This window comes from Ylistrum balloti, unplaced genomic scaffold (genome assembly GCF_031769215.1).
Source record: "Ylistrum balloti isolate Yb309-2 unplaced genomic scaffold, AGI_CSIRO_Ybal_v1 Utg370208, whole genome shotgun sequence".
In the NCBI taxonomy this organism is placed as follows: Eukaryota; Metazoa; Mollusca; class Bivalvia; order Pectinida; family Pectinidae; genus Ylistrum; species Ylistrum balloti.
The window spans coordinates 1011425-1038669 of NW_026782179.1; the positions used below are offsets into that span (position 1 = coordinate 1011425).

Below are 27245 nucleotides of genomic sequence, written 5' to 3' on the forward strand. Positions count from 1 at the left end.
TCCAAATGTCTTGTTAGTACACAGTTACTGCTAAGATGTGTGTCCCACTATCTTGCTACTACCCAGTTACAGTTTAGATGTCTGTCCCACTGTTTTGTTACTACCCAGTTACAGCTAAGATGTGTTTCCCACTATCTTGTTATTACCCAGTTACTGCTAAGATGTCTGTCCCACTATTTTGTTACTACCCAGTTACAGCTAAGATTTATCCCACTATCTTGTTACTGCCCAGTTACTGCTAAGATGTGTGTCCCACTATCTTGTTACTACCCAGTTACAGTTTAGATGTCTGTCCCACTATCTTGCTACTACCCAGTTACAGTTTAGATGTCTGTCCCACTGTCTTGTTACTACCCAGTTACAGCTAAGATTTATCCCACTATCTTGTTACTGCCCAGTTACTGCTAAGATGTGTGTCCCACTATCTTGTTACTACCCAGTTACAGTTTAGATGTCTGTTCCACTATCTTGTTACTACCCAGTTACTTCTAAGATGTGTGTCCCACTATCTTGTTACTACCCAGTTACAGTTTAGATTTCTGTCCCACTATCTTGTTACTACCCAGTTACAGCTAAGATATGTGTCCCACTATCTTGTTACTACCCAGTTACTTCTAAGATGTGTGTCTTACTATCTCATTACTACCGAGTAACAGCTTAGATTGGATGACCATCCCAGGAACAGAAGCCCATGCGTAAAATTGTGATGTCAAGATATCTATTGCATCTCCATAACCAATTTCAGACAACAACCGAGATGGCCACCAAACTGTCATCACTCATGGTCAACCAGTTTGTCCAAAGACAGTTTGTTTGGCCCATTGGAGATGCGTCTTGTTCACTGATGAGTCTCACTTCACATATGGATGACAACATGTCTATTGATGTCATGGTGAACGATATTCTGACGCTTGCATAACGGGAAGCAACAGATTCAGCGGGGGGTCTATTCTGGTATAGGCCGGGATATCTCAAGGCATCACAGTAACATACCGGGATCAGGCCTTGAGACAACACATCCTTTTTCTTATCCATCAGTGTAACCGTATGTTGCAGCAGGACAACGCGGGACCCCATGTTGCTAGGATTTGTCAAGACTTCTGGCTCAAAACAACATCCCAGTTCTTGATTGGTCACCATACAGTCCAGATTTGTCCCCAATCAAGCATTTGTGGGACAAGCTGGACAGGAGGGTTAGGAAGTGTGTCAATGTCCCATATAATGCTGCTCAAATCACGCAGGCCCTTAATCAAGTGTGGAATGACATCCTTCAAAGGAAAATAAACACCTTGATGGAATCAGTGTTGAGGAGAAACATTTCTTTTTTTCCTCTGGTATATATGGGTGGGCTTATTACCAGGCATGGACTTATTATCTGATAAATTTAAGGAATTTTATGATACATTTCATTTAAACCTTCAACTGAAAAACAGAAACTTCAGATTTTATAAAATTCTTACACACTAAATAACTTCGTTTAGTACACTGTGCCTATAAAATATATATATGTTGCTATTAGCATATTGCTGACTTTAAATGTGCATTGTAATTCACAATACCTGATTGACAGGAGGTCTACTATCACCTGTTGTGCACCTGTAATGAGATTTAGGCAGGTAAATATTCCATTTAAGCTGCTGTTTTGCCTCATTAACCATGTATAAAAATGTTGTAAACATATAAATGTACATTCCTCAGTGCATTCAGACAAAAACATATCTCATGGTGCAACAAAATTAACAACGGTTCCGGTTTCAGCAACTCATAATGCAAGTACATATATTAGAAGTTTTGAATTGTTTGTATTATGATGGGGTCAATTCGAGGTGTTTTTACCTGGTTTGATTCCAACAAGTATAATTCCTACTTGTCCTTGCCAGGATACAGTCTCATATCATCTGATTTCAGGAAGATAAACCATTTCTTTCTTGGTTTGCAATTAATTTGAAAGGCAAAAATGTCTTAAACTTGCTTTCATTTAAACAAGTTTTCATTTCATGCCAGGTTAAGATCTTTAAAAGACCAGAAATTAAAAAAAAGTTTTCAGAAGGAATGATCATGCAATGCCATATGCAAAAGTGTCTTGAATTTGTTAAATCTTTTGAAGAAAAATTTCTTGAATATTTTTTAATGGATGTCAGGGAATAAAGAAGAAATTTGATCCTGTCACTGTAGGTTATCTATAATCAACTTCTGTTTTTTCTAACAATAACACCTGATGAAATAGCTACAAAGATTATTGTTGGAAATTACACTTAGTAAAAGGCAGACCAATTTCTTTTCATACTTGCAATCAGCTTCCCCTGTAGATATTGGATAAAAGCTCATGGATCTGTGGACTAAACCTTCCTGGCCTCAAAACTCTCGAACTTTTGTGACTTTTGCACCTTGAACTTTTCTTTCAGTTGATATTAACTGTTACATCAGGGTTGTCTTTCACTGAAAACTGGGCTAAAATGAAATGTTTGTACTTGATAAGCTTTTTCACACCAGGATTAATATACCGTCAATATTTACTTAAAAAAGAGCTCTGCCTCTAGAGATATTGAGTTCACTGGGGTTAATCAGTTCAAGTACTCTTACAAATACTGATCCGTTAATACTCTGATCTCCACCAATCTTAAACATCATAATGAGATCATACACTGCATTATAGATGTTGTTTAAAATACGCTCAGATTACTATAACTATTGAGTTAATCTTGAGTGGCGTTTTTGATGTTGTGACAAAGATAGCATCAGTGGTGTTCGGTGGAATTTATACAGATTAATGAAATAGACCCTTCATGGACTGTATCGTGGATATTTAGCTTGAACTGTTTGGCTGCCTGCACTAAATACCAAAAGGGGAGCCTTGTTTGTCTCTTTGTTATTAAGTATCAGTCCGTAGTTATTACAAAGGATGTACAGAATTCAAGAACTTGCAATTTAATGTTTTATGTACACTCAACTTTACAACTGATTTGGGAAGAAGGCATACACAAGAATGCAATAAATTTACACCTTGGCCATAACAAACAGGAGTAAAGTCAGACGACGAACATTTTATTTTCTGGCGTTATATAGTCTCTAACACAAGGATATATTACTTTTTGCATTCCACAAACCCACATTATCTCTGAAATTTGAAATTCAGATGAAATGAAGTATATTTATACCTACCAGATAAAGCATTTCTTTGATTGTCTTCGAAGGTAAAAATACAGGTCACACCAACCTATTTCTGTTTCTTGATAATATATCATAATCTCCTTTCAAAGATGTACTTGTCTAATGAAGTACAGGATGGATCTTTCTCAAATTTCATATGAAAATTCACTTTGATCCCCAGTAACGATGCCCTCTGAATTTGAGACTTAATTATGAAAACAAAATGATTGACCGGTTGCACTCTTTGTTTTTGAGAGTGGAAATTTGGAAATATTGAGACAATCACTGTTTCTCTATCGGGTAACATCTATAGGCCGACTATATAGAATATGGTATTGAGACAATCACTGTTTCTCTATCAGGTAACATCTGTAGGCTGACCATATGGAATATAATATTGAGACTATCACTGTTTCTCTATCAGGTAACATCTGTAGGCCAACTATATGGGATGTAATATTGAGACTATCACTGTTTCTCTATCAGGTAACATCTGTAGGCCAACTATATGGGATGTAATATTGAGACTATCACTGTTTCTCTATCAGGTAACATCTGTAGGCTGACTATATGGAATATAATATTGAGACTATCACTGTTTCTCTATCAGGTAACATCTGTAAGCCGACAATATGGAATATAATATTGAGACTATCACTGTTTCTCTATCAGGTAACATCTGTAGGCTGACCATATGGAATATAATATTGAGACTATCACTGTTTCTCTATCAGGTAACATCTGTAGGCCAACTATATGGGATGTAATATCGAGACTATCACTGTTTCTCTATCAGGTAACATCTGTAGGCTGACCATATGGAATATAATTTTGAGACTATCACTGTTTCTCTATCAGGTAACATCTGTAGGCCAACTATATGGGATGTAATATTGAGACTATCACTGTTTCTCTATCAGGTAACATCTGTAGGCTGACTATATGGAATATAATATTGAGACTATCACTGTTTCTCTATCAGGTAACATCTGTAAGCCGACAATATGGAATATAATATTGAGACTATCACTGTTTCTCTATCAGGTAACATCTGTAGGCTGACCATATGGAATATAATATTGAGACTATCACTGTTTCTCTTTCAGGTAATATCTATGGGCTGACTATATGGAATATAATATTGATTACTTCTGTCTATCATATATACATTTGTAGATCAGCTGAATTGAATCTAATATTGAGACTTTGTATATTTAGGTCCATAGGCTCCAATATCTAATCTCATATGTTGTGTCATGCTCAAATGCATATCTGTAGAAGTCAATTTCCACTGGTATTATGTGTTTGATCTTTTGATAGCTTAAAGTGAAATGAATATTTTAAGAGAATTTTAGATGGTTGATATGCATGATGACTTAATTTTCTGAATATAAAGAAACCAGAAATGAATTGAACACTAGATTGTAAGGTTCACCTAGTGTATGACAGGGCATTATTATGTATTTGAACTGAAAGGAAGGGAGGGGAGAGTTATACCTTTTTTTCCATTACAAGATAATTGAATTGAATATTGATAAGATGTTGAAAATTGAGCTGTACAACCTAATCAGATGCTCTGAAGTAGTTTAATATCTATGATTGCCATAAAAATGACATAAAATATGTCTGTTTGGTCTTCAGTTTAGGTGCAATATTTCTGTAAAGAGACTAAAACACACTGCAAGCAGGAAGTATGGTGATGACTTCACAAAATTGTACTTATTTTTCTGATAAAAGTGACAGATAATTGTTTTGAACTTTTCCCTTGATACAAGAAATTATACCATGACATGGACCTCTGAGAGTCTGTTCTGTGTCAGAAGATGTCAGGATGACATGAACGGAGAGTACATAAGAGTTCCAAATTACAAGTGTTAAATAAATAATGGTAAAATCACATAGATTTAAATTCTTCTGAATCTCTGTTCTGTTGCAGATTGGTGATATGCTTGTCTAAGTAGTAATTTCTGTAACAAGTTTTCAAATTGGACGAGTGCACTCTTCTGAAGTGCTGAAAGTGAATGTAACTCATCAAATGGTCCAAATTTTGATAGTGGAACTCTTTTGTTGTGAGTGTTTTTCACAAAGCTTAATGTTCTGTTCACATGATTTTTCAAGTGTGATACAGAATTTTATTAGTGTGATTTTACTCTGGCGTCAGTGGAGCGACCTGATAGACAGATGTGCCTGTTGTGGTCCTGATAATATGTAGTTTATCTTTCATCTATACAAGTAGTTATGATATAGATACATATTTGTCCTGTGACATTTCATCTTACAAATTATCTTCATTCCTAAAAAACTGATAGCATAATTGTTTTAAGTGCGTTGTCCTGACAATATGGGTGCAGGGTGACGGCTGATATCAGTCTAGTGGTGTATCACAATGGGATGTACAGCATAAAAATGGGTGGTGTACTGTATGTTATTTGAGATATGTAAAATGTTTGGTCACTGGATATCTAACAATTAAACAACAATAGAAATTACGTATTAACCACTGAATCACAATGCAACAAGCATGAAATTGGATTCTATCACTCTTTATTAAAATTCTTGACAAAAATGATCTCTTCAGACAATAATTATGTGTCATGTCTGTCACCCTTTTCAACTGAATTCTTGGGTCTTGTAAATATTAGAATCAACTCTCACTAGTTTTATCAACTTTGAAGAAAAAACTCCTTAAAAAGTGTACAGTGACTTTAAGATCCCTCAATCTGGCCCCAACATCAGACTTCTGACAATTTGAGGAAATTTATCGCACACTTGTGTCAAAAGTTAGAGGGATGAACACCTGGACAGTAAATATATTCCACCTGTTGTTTAACTGCTGAAGGTTATATGCTGCCTTATAGTATATCTCATAATCTTTGATTTGTGTTAGAGTTAAGGGCGTATGGTACCCTATACATTGTACTACATAATGTACCTGTGATTCAGGCTTCAAAATGAATGTTATAAGAGACATTTCTTGTTGTACAATTGCTGTACAGTTAAGGTTACACCCTACTTACTACATTACATCATATAGCTGAGGTTTGTGTTGGAGTTAAGGGTGTATGCTACATTACACAGTGTACATGTATCTGTGAAAAATGGTTGGCTATCATAGTTCACACCAACATGAACATTTATTGTGGAGTCATATTGTGTCTATACATAACAACCTTTTATGAAATGAAAAAACATACCACAAAATCATGTTTTATGAAGCCCTTGAAATCTCCGTACGATCGGCCCCTGACAATAATGATTACTTATCAGCCCCTGGCATACACTCTAATACAAACTTAACAATCACACACTGATAAGGTTTCACAATGCTGCGATAGGAGAGGACAGCTAGTAATTACTTCACTGATTTAGAGCTTATAAATACATGCCCAAGAAAACCAATTGGCCTAATAAGTATTAAATTTCTCATGTCGAAAAATCTTGCCAGTGAAATATATGTTATTTGTCTTCTGGCTTCTTATTGTAAAGATTCTGAACTTGAATACCTGGCACCGATTTCTTATAATAATGTTTGTTCATGATAATGGGTTTTTTTTTTGTGACTATTGACTGCAAAGGAAGTTTAGAAAATGCTAAAATATTTTTTAACATTCAAAATTTTAAAAATACTTTCAGAAAAAGAAAAGATATATCAGCGAGTGTAAAAGGTAAAGTTTTACTGCAAATTTAAAGAAGGGTGACAGATACTTTCTGTAGATATATATCTATTTTATGTCTGCCCTCTATCCTGCCAGCTCAACATATAACACCTCAGTGAGGACTCCTGTATGCATGATAAACTCTCAATTTCATATAAAAACTATTGAAGATTTTTCCCTATCAACCAAAATAAATTAAAACCATCTGTTTGACACCGTTACTCTGAACACTTGTTATCTCTCCAATTTTCAATTTCTTTATGTTGGCATACTTTGATAGATAATTCACATATGTATCCAATTCCCGGCTGTTTGTGTTAGAGAACTGCTGACTAGGTTTAATGACTGTGTTTATAGGCTATGGTCTCTATATACTGACCAGGGATAAGTGTTATTGCCATTTAAGACATCTTTTATAATCAATTGTTTTATCAGCTGGCCTATTTTAAAGTTCACGTCTGTCTTATTTCACAGAAATTTTTATAGATTTTCTGTGGTTACCAGAGTTTACAAAGTTCATTTCATGTGATCTTCCAGTCTTGACAGAAACCTTTAAACTTGACAATTGTTTAACACAACATTTGTTACCATGCCTGGATTCAGACATTGTGCCTATTTTCATTAGCCATTATTACCTATTCAAATCGCCTTACGTCCATGGTCCCTCTGTCTGTCTGTCAACAATTTTAGTTATCACTCTTTCTTGAGAAGTGCCTGAAGGATCTCTCTCAAATTTCATATGTAAGTTTCCCTTAGTCCCTAGTTGTGTCCATACAATTTTGGGACTGATCACAAAAATAAAATGGCTTACAGGTGGCCATCTTTAATTTTTTTCAAAGACATTTGTTATTGTTATTTCTTGAAAAGGACTTGATGGATTTTTTCTCCAATTTCGAATGTAAGTTCCCCTTGGTCTCTAGGTGTGCCCATTTGATTTTGAGACTGATCAGGAAAACAAAACGGCTGACAGGTAACCATCCTGTATTTTTTCAGTGACATTTGTTATCACTATTTCGTGAAAAGGACTCTATGAATCTCTCTCAAATTTCATACGTAGGTTCCCCTTAGTCTTTAGTTATGCCCGTTTGATTTTGGGACTGATGAAAAAATGCCCGACAGGTGGCCATCTTGGATTTTGACTTTGAAAGTTTATCATTGCTAATTCTTGAGAAATACTGCATAGATCTTTATCATATTTCACTTATAGGTTCCTCTTGGTCCCTAGCTGTGATTTTGGGACTTATCAGAAAAATGAAAAGGCCAACAGGTATTTCTTAAGAAGTACTGAATGTATCCCTCTTAAATTTCATGCGTAGGCCTTCAGTCTCTAGTTGTGTCCGTTTGATTTTAGGACTGATCAGAAAAAACAAAATGGCTTCCAGGCGACTATCTTGGATTTAACTGCTAAATATGATCATCGCTATTTCTGCAAAGGATTGTTCAAATATCTTATCATTTAGAGCGAAAACAGAGAAGAGAAAAGAAAGGAAAAGATTCAACTGTCAAAGAGCAGATAAAGATCGAACAATGGTGGGCACAAAGATTTATTTAAACATAAATCAGCTTACCGTAAGGACAAGTGAGCTTATGAAATGAATTGCTCTTGATAAAGAGGCTCTGAGTACTATTATTGGGCCTATATAATGCTGTATTGAAGAGCTACTAGGTTTGTTCAAATCAATGACCTTGACCCACAGGCAAAGTTACGGTCGGTAACAAATAGGTTACCCAGTACATGGTATTGGTATTTAGTTTGTAGCATGCTGGGAATAGAGCTAACAGGTTGTTCTAATGAATTACCTTGATCCACTTTCAAGGTCGCAGCAGTCAAATGTGTTTAAACCTTCAAATGACTTCCCATGCAAGAACCATTTTGTTTGCTATGTGTTTTCAGGATTTATTGCCCCTAGTACAGTAAGGGTCACTTTGATGCTGAGTCTCCTTGTGGTAGCTAGTCACTACCTTACTGAACAGCATAAGGGAGGCCTGTCACAGACCATTCAGAAGAATTTAGGGCAAAGTGTCTTGCTCACGGACACAACCACATTATAACAGGGAATCGGAATACTGATATTGGGCATAAAGTATGCTGGGTAGAAGTTTGTTCAAAGGATTGACTAGGAATAGACCAATCATTCAGTTTTCACACGGGTGAAAAGTTTTAAAATATAAACTACTACTACTCAGTTACCGATAGGCTTATTGGACATGTACTGTGTCTGCAATATGCTGGTGTGTGTGGCTACCTACACAAATTTGTTCAAATGAATGAACTTAATCAATTTTCAATGTCAAGGGCATTAAATGTCTTGAAGTCTTTTAACAAATTCTTCTCAATAAGCAAACGGTTCCTATCAGTGTTGTTGATTCAACATCTATTGTAATGAATAAAACATGGTAACATCACTTCTAATCCACAGTTCACAAAAATAGATTTACTAATGTGATTATTGACTAATGTGATTAAACACTTGGCACATTGTAGACTGTTTAACATGACGATGATGTAGTTTTAACTAGGCTTGTAGACAAATTGTACACTGATTGTCTCCCTTTCTGACCTTTGTTAACAAATTGGTCTTTCATCTCTCAATTTAGAATTCCAAATGAATGGTAGGCCTATTCTGGTGATGACGTGGATCTCACGATAGACTGCTGGCTACATATAGATGATCAGTAGTCTACAGGATAGAGGAAGTATCAATTTATACAGCTACATCAACAAGTTCGAGCTGAATTTGGCCTGTGAACTGTTTGCTTGGTTTCTTCCTCAACAATCATCTTGTACAATGGCAAAAGTAATCCTACTTTTGTCATTAGTAGTCCTAGTGTACATGATGAGTGTCATGATGTCACATGACTTGATCTTTATTTTCAGGTTATGTGATCATCATTGTATACATGACTTTATAACTTGCCATGATCGTTACGCATTTTAATGACGTCATATATTAACAATTATCTTGACATCACATGATCATTATCTTGACATCACATTATCATTATTTTGACATCACATGATCATTATCTTGACATCACATGATCATTATCTTGACATCACATGATCATTATTTTGACATCACATGATCATTATCTTGACATCACATGATCGTTATCTTGACATCACATGATCATTATTTTGACATCACATGATCATTATCTTGACATCACATGATCATTATTTTGACATCACATGATCATTATCTTGACATCACATGATCATTATCTTGACATCACATGATCATTATTTTGACTGATATGCATCACATATGACATATGATAATAATCAAGAACAGGAGATTTTTCGACCCATTTTGATGGCCTCAAAAGCAGGTTTCAGTACATGCACAGTCAGACTGAAAATCATTCAACCCTACACAGGAATATTGAAAGTATTAGTTCATCCATTTTTGATACTAATTGATAAATCATTTAAAAAATGCTTTCAGGAAAAAAAATTAAAAAAAAAAAACAAAAGACATTAAATTCACCCAAGAGATTTTGTGTGTAGCTTTATTAAAGTGCTTGTAACTCCCAAGTGTTTAAGGTATAGCAGATGGACAGTGACAAGCCCATTGAGCCTTTATCTTGTAAGTTTGTGATGCTATATTTTAGGGGTTATCTGGTCAGGTCATGTGACCATTGGACCGTTACAAAGTACACAATTTGTGGACAAGAAATCTATACATAAGTGCTGTCAAAATCAAATCAATAACTTTCCTGGCATTCAGAAGACTTTCTCATGTTTGAACTAATGTGCGTGTATTTAAAATGACATTGTCATTCAGGTGATAGATTGAAATCTTACAGGTATTTGAAACTTGCGAAGTCCAAAAAAACAATTTATGTACTGTAACACAAGTGCCTTGTGATGTTGTTGGTATGACAAAATTGCATTTATATAAATGTCTTTTTGACAAAGTGAAATGGTTCCTTTATGGCTTTATTTGGATATGTTTTCTTCAGGTCGTTTAAAACATGAAATGATTTTGACATCTAAATTGTATTTAATTGGTTATCTATCAAGCAATGAACATTTTAGGTTAAATCAGGCACTCGTAAACATCTTTTTGACAGTAATTTCAAAACCATGTATTTGAAGTCAGAATAATATGTGTCCTGTTGACTTGGGCAGATCAGCAGCCAGTCTAGTCATGCATAATGCAATATTAATGCTTGAAAATGTTTATAATGATATTTAAACGGTTTTAATTTGATTAAGTTACATGTAATGGTCAGGTTAATGTTTAATTTTGTAAAATGAATAGTCTGAAATATTTTCAGATTTAATCATTTCTTGTATTTTTCAGGCAGGTAAACAATGGATGGAAATGAAATACACGGCATTGATTTCTATCAGCTTTGTTGTCATCAATTTACTCTTTCTCCGCTGACAGGTAATCTATCAAAAAATCTGCTTCTAAATTCTGTAAGTAAATCTTGATATCTATATTATTGAGAGGATATTGTGTTATTTAAATTTGTACAGAATTAAAGCATTCTTTATATACATTTCTTCCGTGCAGTTCACTTCCTATGTATAACATAATACACCACTGCCTCGATGTATCAAACGGTTGTAGTAGTTTAAGAGGTTTTGTATGTGTTAAAGTATAGTAATTACTAGAACAAGTAGCTCTTACTACTTTTTTGAACACTGCATAATCATAGCCAACACCTGGTGTAAATATCAATAATGGAGGTCTCAGCCAAAAGTTTTGTTATCAAAGTCAGCCAACCATGGATTGAGGTTTGGGCCCAGTGGTTATATGTGTTGGGTTTGTACTAGATTGCTTCCCTCCTGTTTGTGGTTTACAGTTGATGCCCCACGTGTATAGGAGGGAGCAGTGGTTATAAACATACAGGCCCCAGGAGGGAGAAGGCAGAGGTCTTAGGAGGGGAAAGTATAGTAAGCATGTCCAACACCTGACCTGAAAAGTAGCCATTGTCCAGTGGTGACCTTGGTATTATACACACCCTAAAGGTCAGCTGTGACACACTGACCCTGTTGTTGTTAATTATTAAAGGGGTAGCCACCAGCACAGACATGTAGGACCACTACAGCCGATCTGGTCAGATTACTACAACCTTTCACTACCACAGGGCAGTGTGTGGAACAACAACACCATGGAGGGTTGGTCAAACTTGCCTGTGACCAACATAACATGGACCCTGGCCATTTACATGCATGTTGACAGGCTCTGTACAAGACTCCCCCTGTCTCCACGGTAAGTAGGGATTTACCTTAAGATATGTAGTGTTATCAGCTAGGGTCCAGTAATGGTCAATGTGTACACTGGGCAGGTGTGTCAAGTTGCAGGTGTATAAAACACATGAATTGGTTGAAGTTCTTATCTTACATATTTTGCCATGGTTAATATCACACAAAAATTACATGTATTTCTTTTTACTTGATTCTCGCTATCTCCAGCCTAGATTTCTGCTAAATCTGTTTTGCCTAACACTGCTACACAGATGAAAAGATATAAGGTTTGAGTGAAAGGAAACTGCCAAAGGGGAAAAAGATGTGTTTCTACCAAATAGTTTTTTCCCTATTTCAATTATCTGGAATTTCTTTATTTCTTTTTTGAAGAGGTCAAACCTGAGTTTCTATTCAATAGTAGTGGTATATTTCAAAATTTACCTTGTACATGTAAATAAAAGTTTGTGTGATAAGTTTTTGAGACAATTTCTAGTTATAATTCCCCACAGATATTAAAACGAAAACTGTTGACAGAAAGGGGGAACTTGGAAAATACAATATATTGGTCATATTAAAGAGTATGTTTGAATTAAGTTTTATTTTTAAACACTAAAGGAACTACTATGACTCTGTATACAGCGATTGATGGAGGAAGCCATCTTATATGATGGCTTTCAATAAAAGTACATTTTGTTGAATCTCGGAATACACAGGTGATGCATTGGACAGTTAGAATTCAATCTGTTTATCATTTAGATAGTAAGAAGAAAAAAGTAGAAAAAATTGTTAAATAAATTTAATAGGTTATCTACGATCATGTAAAGGTGAGATAATGATTATGATAATGCTGTATTTTTATAGAAAACAGGTTTATTCAGGTCTTTGCTAAGTTAAGGTCAACACTTTTTTATGCTGAAAATGTTGTTTAAATAGGCAAGCAGCTTGACGGAGTTTGCCATCTGTAATATATATGCTATCCATTTTCAATGTGTGCTCTTTGAAGAAAGCCTATGTTACGTTGTAGACTATAGGACGTTTCTTTGATGTTCTATAAGATTGAGATATACACGGTTTTACTGCTATAGTGCCACAGTTATACAGTGGTAATGCATAATGTCAGGACTTTTCAGTCGGATAAAAACATTTTTTACTGGTTTTAATTTTCTTAAAATACATCTTGCTGACTGTTTATATTGTCAACGTAATGATGAAAGAGGCTTGATGATGAAAAATGTGTTTTTATGTTCTGATTCAGCGTCAAAGGTGTCGTTAGTTGATATTTCTGCCCCCAAGGGCTGTAATAAGGACACTCGGGGCCTACTAATGAGAACAATATGGGACATTAACAGCTGATTTGATGTGTAATTTGTCAGGGATGAAATGTGCAATGATAAGTGTTATAAGGAGAGTTAAGTTGACTGAAGATATAGTATTTAGTGGGTTTCAAATTCATAAAGTGTCCTTTAATATTTTTTGTCGTAAATTCCCATTCATGAACAGAGATATATCATGGACCTCTTTTTTTTTTACTCGTTTATTATTTCTTTTAATCATTTAAAAAAAGTATATATATATGGCTAATTATCAGAATACCACAGTTTCTTTTCTATTATTTGAGGGTTAGTTCATTGTCAAGTGTTTGAATAGAAAGGGTTATGTCCCTTTATCAATTAATTGTCTCCTAGATTGCATGTATGATCACATTTAATAGCTTACTATTGATAAAAGAGAGTAGTCTATGTCATCAGCTGCATAAACAGTGCTTACATCCTTCACAAAGTCATTATTATCCTTCCACCTGTTCTGTTTTTGGTGCCACTAAAATTGGGTGCTCTCCGTCATCGTAAACTCAATCTTCTCCTGTCTGGGACTACTTCCTAGAGACATAGTTATCAGATCAATTTATGTAGTAAGATCCCCTAAAACAAGGTTGCCTATTGCATAAGTCTTTATAAATAAATGAAGAAAAGCATTTGATGTTATATCAGGAACCATGTACCAAATTTAATTTTGAAGTCTATTTCCTCATCAAATGAGAATCAAACATCGTTAACAGTACTTAAAACTGGCAGACTGCAGCAGATGTAACTAACAGACTCATTCATAAGATACCAGGTACAGAAATTTTATGTAGAAGTCACCTTGAAAAGAAAAGCATTGATTCTGCAGTATCAGAAACTGCCATCACATTTCCTGTTCTGGTTCAGACTGGGGATTACATAGAAGTCATGATTGAATTAATATTACACTTGAAATGACATTATCAGTTAACTAAATGTCAAGATCTGCATGTTAAAAACTGTATTCTTGAATCATATAATAGTTTATGAATTTAAGATGATATAAAACCTTGTTGTTTTTCATGATATTTGATACCAAATCAAATGATGAATACTCCGGAGAGTTACATATATATACTTGTGGTAAAAAGTGAGTTTTGTTTTAGTCAAGCAGATGAACAATATGTTGCACAATAATTATTTTGTGTCAGAATGAATATTGCAATGACGATAAAACATTGAAATATTGCTCTTTACAGCTACATGTGAATCTTTGAAATTTATAAAGAAGCTGATACTGAAAAATCTGGGTGGAAATTTTTCACATGCTTTTTTGACAGACCCATGTGAAACCAAATATCATCTGTAGACTGCAATTTGACAAGGCTTCAATTACTTGTATTATATATATATATATATATATATAAATACAAGTGGTTTGATTTCAAAGTGTCTCCTTGTAGTTAAGGCATAGTGTACGTGTCTCCCACTTGTTAAATGTGGAAATGGATGTGCATATTCTGTTGGTGACTGGAGACTCTTCTGTAGTTGGTGCTGCTTTATAATGTACATGTTATACTCTTGTTTTAAGATCTCAATGGATCACAGATATTGAACAAATAAATATAGGATCAATTTACTCTTCTTCAAAATATTTTATTCTGTTTTTAAAAAATCAGATGGAGGAAAAGTACTAAATAAACTGTCGATAATTAACCAGCATTTTTTGCATTGATAATGTTAATTAAAAAATTTCTGACATATTTTTTGCAATTTGACATTTACTATAGAGTAGATAGGGTTAATATCAAACTGAGCTAACATGGAGTACAGAATAGTTCAGTTGTGATTACTAACTCAGCAGTGTCCAATATAAGAGGCATAATTGTCAGCTAAATCTGTAACACTTAAGCTGAATGGGCAAGGCTCACATGTCATATCACATACTCTAATGTTTGATATATGTATGTGAAAATGTGTAGAATTTCCCTTGTGTTTAACTGAAAATAGTCTTCACTGCAGAAGTGGCTTGTAATGACCTGTGTTGATAATGTTGATTGGTACCTGCAGGGCAGACTCGATAGCCGACAATTTTATATACTCAGACCTATGGTGAATGACAGAACAGTTTTTAGTTTAATAGAAAATAATTTTAAATATCCTCTTACATCAAATTTAGGAATATGAAATGAAGAAGTGACACATATTTCTAGTATGCTGGGTAAATGCGACATTGATGGACAAATCTGACAAATGCTGTAATTCAAAAGACATTAACCAAAGCAAAATGCATTCATTTTTGCAGTTCATGTTTCTTCAGTAATAGGTAAATACAGACTTAAGAATGAAATGTCTTCTATGTGTGAAGGGGACTTAATTTTGTATAAAGATTAAAGAAAGAATATTTTTAATTGCTGCCCTTGGGACAGAGAGGTGCAGTGGCCCAATTTTGATTCAATCTTTGATTCTGATTCTGTCCCTTTGAGGATAAAGGGACAGAGACCATTATGATAAACAGAGGTAAATGGTGAATGGGTCTCAAATAATGCACAGAGAATGCAGTAAAATGACAGGTTATATCATCCTGACCTAATGGTAGATTTAAAGGAGCTGTTACAAAACAAAAAGAAATATGTTTTGGATATTAATAACAGAATTTATGACAAATCTTCTGTTGAGAGAAGTACAGTGTTTAAAAAAAAAACACCCACACACGTCACTTTAACACCGATATCCTTGTGGTTCAGATAATACTATCAAGTGAACAGAATTTTATGTTTTGTGACAGGTATAATCTTGCTTTGTAATTTATACATGCACTTTGTCTAACTGCAGTAGAAACTGCATGGTACCTTGACTGACAGGTGTGTTTTAGAAACAGCACTGTTATCAGTGATTACACCTTGATTGACAGGTACGATTTACCTATATATACAGGTGTTGCACCTACGTAAGACACTTGTTAAACGGTGTACACTATCAGGGTAATGAAGCGTCCTTATCGCAGTGTAATCCTTGGCAGATATACCAGTCAATGATGAGTCTAAGTTTACCATTTCTGAGTAACATTTAAATAGCCAGGAGGATTTCCAAATTAATTCACCATAGACTGATCATGAATTGGAAATGTATCTGAATATTTGGCAGTATCACCTGGATCATAGCCCATGAGATATGAAATGTCAATTAATTTAAGGTTTATTATAAATAGATAAACCTTTAGTAACATGTTGTCTGCAAAACAGAAAAGTGATGTTGATGTGAAATACTGTATGATTGATAGCTGTCAGTCACTGTCATAGGGTGGAGTGTGGAAGTACATTGGATTTGCACTATAGCAGAGTTCTAGTGTTTGGATATGAACTGGTGGATGTGATTGTGGTGGCTAATAGAATCTTGGGTAGGTATACATGCATCATTCATTCACAAGGTAAACTGATTAATATTGAAGGGAAAAAAATGAATTTAAAACTAATAAATTGAAAAAAAACAATATTGATTTAAAAACAAAACTAATTGATAAAGAAGTAGTTAATAAAAGTTAAGAACACGTACAGACACATCTACATGTACATGCATAATCAATTAATATTTATGTTTTCATGTGGGGACCAGGTATTTTATTTGATTTAATAATCAAATGCTTTTTTTGATATCTTATTTTCAAAACTACAATATAGGAAAATAAAAGAACATACACATAAAAAAAATTTATGGTTTCAGAAATCTTTGATGATAGGTTACTGTGAATGTTTATGCAGACCAGACTCTGTAAATGATTTTGGTAGTTTTCTGAACAAAAGCCTTTCTTTGTTCTCAAATTAGATCTTTCTACTGGTTTATGTCCATCTTGTCAGCCTAAAATTCCTGTGAAGATTATCTGCCTGAATGAGTCTGGAAACTAAGCTTTACTGGTAGGTCCAGACAGGATGATTTGTCCCCGGGCTAAAACACACCTGCATCCATTGTTTAACTATCTGTTTTTAGTTTTATTTTTCACGATTTTTTTTTTGTACTGGTAGTCTTATTTTTAACTTAACCTACTTTTCAAGTATTTAACTTCCATTATTACATGTTTATCTCTTTATAACTACAATTCCTTTAATCTTCATGTGTCATTTCTGCCTGGTATTTCAAAAGAACTTGTGTCTGTTTTTCCGAAACTTCAATTGCCAAGCTTTAGTTTTTAAGCTTTTATTTGACTTTGCTGATTAATAGTTTATTTTCATGATTTACAAGTCAATAGATTTAGTGATACATCTCTCAGCTGTGTCAATAGAACCGCTGTCTATTTCAAGGGGTTTAGATTTCAGGGTAATGGGTTCTTCCATCAGAACTTTTCCTTTCAAAGCTTAACGTTATCAGGTAGACAAAACAAATGGGTATTTATACAGATTAAATGTCTTCATCCACCATTTTTCATGGATAAAAACACAGATTTCTGAGACTAATGATGACATGAGGATGTTATTTGGTTGCCAAATTTTATCTGCAACATCTATTCAAAGAATAATCATAAACAAATGAAGAGACATTCATTTTACAACAATTGCAAAACAAGCTATCAGCTTATATAAATCACTCCTGTTGGTCCCCATAGAAGCAAGTGAAGGGTCTTACTGTGGGAGGAAACCAGAGTACCAAGGGAACCCCATGTGGTCGGGCAGGTAAACCCATACCTTGTCATGTGTGTGCTAGGAATCAAAATCTAGAAAGGAGAGTGTGTTATCTCTGTTCCACTTTACCACAAATAAAATAAATGATTTGTTAACTTAAAACATGTGGGATAATGATGACGAAATACTTAGAGTGTGACAACCTCTGTGAGAAGAGAATTGTCCTGTGGGAGGACAATTTATGTCTTAATATGTAAAGAAAAATTTTGAAATAATTAAAATCAGGGTTGTTCAGAATAGATTTCCATGCTATATATTACCAGTCTTCATAAATCAGTTAATATTTATCAGGCAATAAGCCATGCAGGCATAGGCCCATCACTCAAAATCTGACTCAACCTAGTGAACAGATATTAACTGGAAAACAGTGAAATAGCATCAGATACAAGTAATGCCACTAAACACTGCTAATGGATGGGCCTATTAAGGCAGGGTCTTATTGTCTGATAAATAAGCATACAGTTATTGATTTGAAGTATGTAGTAGGACTATTAGACAAATGATACTTAAAAAGACTTTAAAGGTTTAATTAATACACAGAATTGGTTGAGTTATCTCCCCCAAAAATCTTTAGTTGTTAACTTCTATATTTATGTTTGTTTTTCAATGTACATTTTATGTGTAATGAATTGTGGCCAATTGAATTAGATCAAAACCATATCTAAACACTACTGCTCATAAAAGAATGGAGATTCTTGTCAGAGGAAGGTAGCATGGAACTCTTTTGGAATGGAGATTGATGTCAAAGGAAGGTAGCATTAAACCCTTAAGTATTTCTTACACTGTTTACTTAGCTTCTCACGTCAGAATTTGTAAGACAAGATATAGACCAGTTATATGTTTGAATGAGAGATTTGGATGGTGTCATGTTTAAGATAAAACTAGGTGGGAGTGTGAGTTTGAAGGAGGGATTTGAGTATATTTGTTTGCATTGTGGATTAGGAGTGTTCAATATTTATCTTTCAATAATGGTACTATAATGTACGCGATGACTTCATTCAACTGTGAATGAAATATGACAAAAAAAAGCCAAAACACTATTCTATTTGACCTGTACTCAACGCTTTGTTATATGTGTTTGTTTTCAATAACTGACAGTAATTACATAGATTATAGATATTAGACATAGATATTAATGAATTGACTAAATATCAGAAAATTTTATTTTCAACCAGGTAAATACAAATGTGACACAACATACAGGATCTATCCTTTCATTATTCAATCATCAAGGCAGTGGACACAGTAGACTTACCACCAATTGTGATAGAGTGGACTTCCTGCTGATATCAAATCTTTAGTAAAAAGGATTTTCATTCAGTATCTTAATCCTCATCACAGAATGAAATAAATGGTAATGCTGCCACTGTAATGAACTGAAAATAAAGGATGCTATATATTTATAAACTACAAAAAGAAGCTTATAATATATGCCTGTCATGGTATTTTGTAGTCAAGAAAATTTATGCATGACAAATACTATTTGTGTGAAAAAATTAAAGATAAAGTTTTTGATTAATAATATCAAATATGGTACCATGTAAATCTGATACACTAGGGTGACGAGATAGCCATGTAAGTCTGATACACTAGGGTGACGAGATAGCCACGTAAGTCTGATACACTAGGGTGACGAGATAGCCACGTAAGTCTGATACACTAGGGTGACGAGATAGCCACGTAAGTCTGATACACTAGGGTGACGAGATAGCCACGTAAGTCTGATACACTAGGGTGACGAGATAGCCACGTAAGTCTGATACACTAGGGTGACGAGATAGCCACGTAAGTCTGATACACTAGGGTGACGAGATAGCCACGTAAGTCTGATACACAAGGGTGACGAGATAGCCACGTAAGTCTGATACACTAGGGTGACGAGATAACCACGTAAGTCTGATACACTAGGGTGACGAGATAACCACGTAAGTCTGATACACTAGGGTGACGAGATAACCACGTAAGTCTGATACACTAGGGTGACGAGATAGCCACGTAAGTCTGATACACTAGGGTGACGAGATAGCCACGTAAGTCTGATACACTAGGGTGACGAGATAACCACGTAAGTCTGATACACTAGGGTGACGAGATAACCACGTAAGTCTGATACACTAGGGTGACGAGATAACCATTAATTGGAGATGTCAGGATAACAAAAGGTGTACCATGTCAGAGATGTATAGGTAGCTGAATTTATCTTTTGAAGTTTGAGATGTCAGGATGACAGAAAATAACCACATAAGTTTGAGATGTCAGGGTGACAGAAAATAACGACATAAGTCTGAGATGTCAGGGTGACAAACATCTGATGAGGACATGATTACAGACCTTGTGTTTAATGACATGTAACTGTCAGAGTTCATGTCTACCCCTGCTGACTATGAAAACATTTTTACTACCTTTATTTTGTCAACATCACATGTGTTGTACATTCCATTCAATTTAAAGCGGGAGATGGGAAGATCCAATTATACATTACAAACATGCCCCAACAAGATTATGGTCTTGTATTCATTCTTATCTATCCAGGAGATTATATTTGTTGTGCAGGTGATGTCAAAACATCTTGTAGCCTTCATACAGGCACAGCAGTGACATCCCTCATACGTGGGAGAACTGCATCTGTTTTACTGCCATATCTGGGCAACAGTAAGGCTTACCTGTAATCCCTTGATATAATTACTGTGATAAATCGGTGAATTCACAATGACTCCCACTAGGAGGGTCCACATTTATTTAATCCATTCAATGTCTTGTTGATAAATGTATGTTGCCTGCATGTGTGCTGCATAATTCAGTAACAAATATGATGTGAAATTTGTTGTCATTGAAAAGAAAATTAAACATATAGGGGCAAATATATTGATTCTTGTATAATTGATTTGTATGATAGGGGCCATCAGTATGTATACCTCTGGACCACCTGACAGGAAGTCAAACATAGCGATGACATAACAATTCCAATTGAACCAAACACATAATAGCCATATAACATGAAATAGTCAGGTAAACTCTCTATATCTCCTCTCAGGATTCTTCGGTTTCTTGCAATTGTCATTATATTTATATGGCAACTGTAAAATTCAATATTCATAAAATAATTCTGATACCACAGTCACAAATTGGGAGTTAGCCTAATCTTCAAATTGATCTATATACATTTGAAATCTTTTTGAACCTTCTCAAACATAATGTCTTGAAACTTCTGATCACTTAGATATGGTTCAATGTCATCCTGCATATGTGTATGGTTTGATGATACTCTATGCGATCCAATTTTTATGCCCTTGCTATGAAATTGCTAGGCATATGGTGTTGCTCCTGGCCATCATGCTGTCATTTTCCTCTTAAAGAACTGTATTGTTACATGAAGGGTGGGTGTGTGAGTGATTAGTTTTAACTTTTCCCCATTTCATGTTCATTTGTAGAACCAAACCTTAGCCATGTAAGGTGAAAGGTTAATGTGTCATCTGAACATGTTCAGTTTGGATTTCCCATTTTCAAAATGATACGGTTTAGAATTTGTCTTGTAAGGGCATTCTTCCATCTGATCATTAAATCATTAAACAGTATTATTGTAACGGTATATAGAAGATTTGAAAATGCCGCTAATGGGTATATTATCTGTAACGATTCATTATATCATTAGAAATTGTTATTTTTTTTTAGAATAAGATACTTCAAATAAATAGTTCAGTCTCTGTACCAGTGCCATAGTCAGTTATACCTGTGTAGACTGGAGCCACTGGTGAACTAGGGGCAACTGTATGTTGCATGTGCACTCTTAATTACTTCTCAACATCCAACAACATGCAAACATTTGGCAGAATCTCATAGACACATCTCCAGTGCTGGGGCTTGGCCATTGTGAAGTGGAGCCCTGTATTAATTGTATACAGACTAAGATCGCTTTGATCAGAAGTCTATGGTTCTATCTAATTGACACTACCTATGTGAAAATCTCTTATCTGTTGTTCTCTTTGTAGTTTGGCTCCCCTGTAATTGATGGGGTTTAGTGGTTTGGCATTGGCATATGGAGACCTGTTGGATGTGGAAAGTGAACTAAATAGAGATATATAGGAGTTTAATGGGGTAAAACTGTTCCAAAGTTATAACAGATAAGTAAATCAGTGATTTAGAGTGATTGACATGCTGGTTTCATTGTGTATTTCTGCATGTACAATAGCTGAATTTTCCTATAGTAGAATCATTATTGCTCATTGGAACTTCATTTTTTGTGATTTGGTGAATAATCTGAAAGTGTGTTTTTGAAAAGACACAAACACAGCATAGAAACAGATATATTTTACCATGTTTGGCATATAATTCATATATCAGCTTATCTCACTCATTCACTGAAACCATGTCGTGAAATTGACAGAACTGTCTTTATATACAATGTTAGATTAGTATAGAGGGCAAACTAATTAGTCATCTAGGTATGGTTCATGTAACTTTCTTGATATACAATGTTTAATTAGGACAGAAGGTAAATTAATTAGTTACCTAGGTATGGACATGTAACTGTCTTTATAATGTTTAATTAGGACAGAAGGTAAATTAATTAGTCATCTAGGTATGGACATGTAACGGTCTTTATATACAATGTTCAATTAGTACACAGGGCAAACTAATTAGTCATCTAGGTATGGTTCATGTAACTGTCTATATATACAAATTTCAGTTAATACAGAAGAGAAATTAACTTAAAAATTTTGATTTCTTTGATACATCTACCTGGTATTTAATTTCTGTGTTTTAATAATTTCAATGTAGAAGGCAGGTGTATTTACAAGACTATAGCAACTCGGGTAGCAAGCGAAGGGGCTAACTTAAGGTGACCTTCAGTAGCTTACACCATGATCATAATAAATGTAGGGCTATAGAGAAGTTGACTTACTTGACCACGGTCAGAACTTCAAGGGCAGCAATAACCCTGATGTATAGAGGTAAAAAGTTCACTCTGTATCAAAGTCAGATGGCCCATGATAATATATTTCTCTGGAAGGCATTTGTCTTAATGTAAGCCACATGCTAGGTCTTTCACGAAAACTTACAGGAATTTTTACTTACAACATTTATATGTTTTGCAAAATAGCTGAGGACTAATGTATTCCTTAAGAACTGGTATTGTTGTATGGGGGTGTTATTACTAGATATAGAGGCTGTTGTGAAATGTTTTGTTAGCTTAAATTACTAGTGTCAGAGAATTAATGCAGGGTCTGAATGTTAATTTGGCTTAACTTCTTACTGCAAGGTATACACTAATGAATCCATACAGTGTATTTGGGGGGTGCACTAGTAACACACTTGCCTTTCACCTAGCCGTCCGGGGTTCGATTCCCACAAAGGATGTCAAAAGGTATGGGGTTTTTACGCTGGTTTTTCTCCCAAAGACCACACACCCCACACCACATCCCCGCATGTTTCCATCTAGGCCAACAACTGTGATTAATATATGCGGATAGCTTGATACGCAATTGTTGTAAAATAAATGGAGTTTGAAATCTATGCAAAAATAAATATTTCTTTCACAAGAGTGATCTCATTAAACAGATTTTTCTATGAAGAAATTTCCCCAGTCGATTTATCAGTTGGTGAGAATTACATGTTCTTGACGATCAACACTTTAATATATTGAATGTATATCTATGGTAAAGGCAGATAGCTCCTCCATAATTAAAGTTGTTTATATCAAATCAAAAATTTTGCTCCATCAGCTTTTTAATTGTATGATTTTTGCTTATTTTCTTGTCAACAAATATACCTTGAAAATATAAAAATGTTAAAAAGAGACCACAAACAAACCTCTCTTGGTTGTCATAGTTCTCGTCAACATCCTGTATTTTAGACAGAAAGGATCTTGTAAGATTGATGATAGGGCAAAGATTTTCCAAGATAAACATTTCTCTCTGATCCTGGTCTGATTACAGTGTACTTTAAATTTTTTAATGATGATATTTTGAATTTGAGATGCACCAACAGCATTGCAAAACATTGGCTTCGTTGAAGGGTTTCCTAACCCCGGAGCAGTTCAGATCAATTATACGATATACCTCAGCATCTGTACATCCGCTGGAGATTCATATATATAAATAAAAGGAAATTCATCAAAAACCTGCAATTTCAACATGGTTTTTTTTAGGACGGCTGTGGGAAAGGCAGTTTGAGGTTTAAAGAAGGTTACTGTGTGAGGGTCAGCCAACAGAATGCCTTGTTTGTCACATGCTCATTGGTTAGGGGTTACAACATGATGTTGTAAATCAGAAGTATGTGTGTCTTTTTAACGTTTGTTGACATTTACGAGTTAGCACATTTTTATCATAGGATGTGTTACAGTAGTCTGCCACCTACTTTTGTCTGTTTTTTATTTTCACATAAAACCTACCATTGTGTAAAAACTCCCAACACGGTAGATAAGGGATAGCATTTTTGCTAAGCAGTGTTCAGATATGGAAACATTCAGCACCTGACTGAAGCTTTGTTTAACTATCAATGACGTCTACCGATATTTATGTTCAAATTTCAATTGACATCTTCTGAAACAGAGGTGTGTATTCAGGGTGACTGATTGGCCAAGAAAAAATATCTGAAAAGGGGTGTTTCCTAATAAAAAAATGAAAAATAACAATTTCATGAAGTGTAAGATCAGGGAGGGTTTAGAACTACGTAACAATTCCCATCAATATATGGGTTAGGGCATAAGGTTTCTTTATATTCAGTTTAGTTCATTGATAAGATTGAAGGGAAGAAATGATGAGGGGAGGCAAATTATGAAGACATAACTTGAGGTTTAAACAATATACACACAGCATAAATAGTGGTCACTAAGTTTACATGTAGAGGACACTGTTCAAAATACACATATACATATATAGGTCATTGTGTCAATAATTGTAGAGGTCATATTACATATACATGCAGAGTTCAACTTATTTGGTCAAAGTATGTACAAATGTATATGTCATTTGTTTTCAGTGTATATAGGGGTCATTAGGTCAAAGTTTACATGTAAATATATGTAGAGATTATCCAGGGTCAAGGTACAGTGATTTTCGGTTGCATATATGTTGGGGTTGCTTAGTTGGGTTAAGGTCACACATCTACATGATGGATCATTGGGTTACAGTGTATATGTACAAGTCATGGATCATTATGTACATGTAAATGTAAAGGTCATAGGGTCAAAGTGCGTAAATCTTGAGTTATATTTGTATTTCTTAAAGAAATGTTTGTGATAACTGGAGGCAATTTGTATGAGAATTATTGGGATAAGATTTATATAACCTCTCAATACAGTATACACCTCACCCTTCCTGAATCTAAATGACTGACACACTCTTGTGAGAGAAATCTTGTTTGCTAGAATAGATGATAACGTGGATGGAAGGTGTTTGTGGGTAAGAAAGGGTTATCAGACCATCAGGTGAAATAGACATTACTTTACCACTTCATAGACAATATCAGATCTTCATCACTGTATCTGACCTACTTTCGCTATATCTGTATATTGAAAAAAGTCTCTGCATACAAACCTTACCATCACAGAAGCAGATCACATGCACTTATCATTAAATTTTACTGTCAGGGAAACTTGTACAAGACAAATATATTTGCAGAAAACAGTTACAGATGTAGTTTTTAATTGATAATATTGACCTTTATCAAAAAGACGTAATTATCAGCATTGTGAACATTAATCATTTGAAAGGTTTTTAGGTGCTGTATTTGTTGGTACACAGCTTGATAGATACACAATACCACATCATAGATCTTACCTTTAAAATGGTGTGATCATCTCCCCATGTAATGCCAGGCCATTTAATAAATGCCATTGTAATGCTATCACATGCTCAGGGGTTAAACAAATATGTTACATAATTTTAACTTTAATACATGATAGTAAAGGGCTAGAATTGTCATGTCACACATCTTTCAATGATTGAGGTAAAGCGAACAGCACACGGCACCCTCTCTGCATTACCAGCATACCTCCATGACTTTTAAATTTCCTAAAAAGTGTTATATCTTGATATGTAACTTTTAACTGATAGCATCAGGTAATGTTTAATTCTTTTGAATCTTATAAGTTACTCAACGTATTAAAGCCAAGAAAATAATAAAATTCACTCACTCAAAGTATTAAAGCCAAAAGAATTCATAAAAATTCAGGAACCTTGAATTTGGGGTCTGAGTTTTAGCTTAATAACCCATCACTGAAAGAAAACATATTCAGTGATATTTAAAGAAACGATATGCATAACAAAATAGTGATTCAGTGAAGTTATAGCTTAACATGAATGAAATTTTTAAATTGTTAACGTCTTTGTGACTTAATCAAATGGAATTACTAGTATCATCTATGTGTTTTTAAGGTCATGATATGCAGTCTCAGAGTGGCTTAATTTTATCAAATAAGTCAATTTTCAGAGGGTTTTTAAATTTTATTAACATAGCTCTGTGTACATCACACAGAGGTTTTAGATTATGTTTGTGTTGACCTGTATCTTTGTGTCTTTACCAAGTTATATTGGTCTGTATCTTTGTGTCTTTACCAAGTTATATTTGCCTGTATCTTTGTGTCTTTACTAAGTTATATTGGCCTGTATCTTTGTGTCTTTACCAAGTTATATTGCTCTGTATCTATGTGTGTTTACCAAGTTATATTGGCCTGTATCTTCGTGTCTTTACCAAGTTATATTGGCCTGTATCTTTGTGTCTTTACCAAGTTATATTGGTCTGTATCTTTGTGTCTTTACCAAGTTATATTGGTCTGTATCTTTGTGTCTTTACCAAGTTATATTGGTCTGTATCTATGTGTCTTTACCAAGTTATATTGGCCTGTATCTTTGTGTCTTTACTAAGTTATATTGCTCTGTATCTATGTGTCTTTACCAAGTTATATTGGTCTGTATCTTTGTGTCTTTACCAAGCTCTATTGGTCTGTATCTATGTGTCTTTACCAAGCTCTGTTAGCCCTGTATCTTTGTGTCTTGATCAGGCTAATTAATTAGTCTGTGTTTGTGTGTTTTATCGCCTTAAATTAGCCTGTGATGGGTATTCTTACAGGATTAAATAAGCCTGAGTCATGTTGCTTTATGTGTTAGTTGGTATGATATATATAACAGGATATATTCTGATGTGCCAGGCAGGATTCTCCTTCCTATTTGTCTAGCTAACAGCTCATTTACCAATTTTGCTCATTCCATCTCCTATTACAAAATATATAAACATCTATTTTTCTGACATGATTCTGTGATAGTGCCTGTATAGACAT

The 27245-nt window shown here is 34.6% G+C and overlaps 2 protein-coding genes across 3 annotated transcripts in view; one reads left to right on the plus strand and one right to left on the minus strand.

Annotated features, from left to right (window-relative positions):
- The window catches only part of LOC132551593 (nuclear factor NF-kappa-B p105 subunit-like), a 68532-nt gene that overhangs the window by 38812 nt on the left and 2475 nt on the right, over positions 1 to 27245 (minus strand). The window lies entirely within an intron of this gene.
- Positions 11846 to 27245, plus strand: part of LOC132551595 (chondroitin sulfate N-acetylgalactosaminyltransferase 2-like) — a 29165-nt gene continuing 13765 nt past the window's right edge. Inside the window, exon 1 of the mRNA XM_060215754.1 lies at positions 11846 to 12034. The gene's annotated coding sequence lies outside the window, so the exon portion shown is untranslated. The remainder of the gene's footprint in view (positions 12035 to 27245) is intronic.